A 764-nucleotide genomic window follows, 5' to 3' on the forward strand; every position below is an offset into this window, starting at 1 on the left:
CAAATGATAGTACACTTACCTGTTCTCTTCTCTGAATGTCCTGACAATGGAGGCCACAGAGAACCTGCTTATATTTGGTTGAACACGTAGTCCTGCTTCCCTCATACTCATTCCATGAACCAGAACATGGTGTATGATTGTTGCTCTAATTTCATTGGAAATTATGGCTCTTCTTCTTCTTCTTCTTCCTCCTCCGTCTCCTCTTCTTCTTCTTCCTCCTCCTCCTCTTCCTCCGTCTCCTCTTCTTCTTCTTCCTCCTCCTCCTCCGTCTCCTCTTCCTCTTCCTCCTCCTCCGTCTCCTCTTCTTCTTCTTCCTCCTCCGTCTCCTCTTCCTCCTCCTCTGTCTCCTCTTCTTCTTCTTCCTCCTCCTCCTCTTCTTCTTCTTCCTCCGTCTCCTCTTCTTCTTCTTCTTCCTCCTCCTCCGTCTCCTCATCTTCTTCTTCCTCCTCCTCCGTCTCCTCATCTTCTTCCTCCTCCTCCTCCTCTGTCTCCTCTTCTTCTACTTCTTCCTCCTCCTCTGTCTCCTCTTCTTCTACTTCTTCCTCCTCCTCTGTCTCCTCTTCTTCTACTTCTTCCTCCTCCTCCTCTGTCTCCTCTTCTTCTACTTCTTCCTCCTCCTCCGTCTCCTCTTCTTCTTCTTCCTCCTCCTCCGTCTCCTCTTCTTCCTCCTCCTCCTCCGTCTCCTCTTCTTCCTCCTCCTCCTCCTCCCCCTCCTCTTCTTCTTCCTCCTCCCCCTCCTCCGTCTCTTCTTCTTCCTCCTCCTC

General features: G+C 50.7%; 1 protein-coding gene across 1 annotated transcript in view; it reads left to right on the forward strand.

Moving 5' to 3' along the window:
- The window catches only part of LOC123958914 (voltage-dependent T-type calcium channel subunit alpha-1I-like), a 17,655-nt gene that overhangs the window by 15,926 nt on the left and 965 nt on the right, over positions 1–764 (forward strand). The window lies entirely within an intron of this gene.

Source organism: Micropterus dolomieu, linkage group LG02, assembly GCF_021292245.1.
Source record: "Micropterus dolomieu isolate WLL.071019.BEF.003 ecotype Adirondacks linkage group LG02, ASM2129224v1, whole genome shotgun sequence".
Taxonomy (NCBI): Eukaryota; Metazoa; Chordata; class Actinopteri; order Centrarchiformes; family Centrarchidae; genus Micropterus; species Micropterus dolomieu.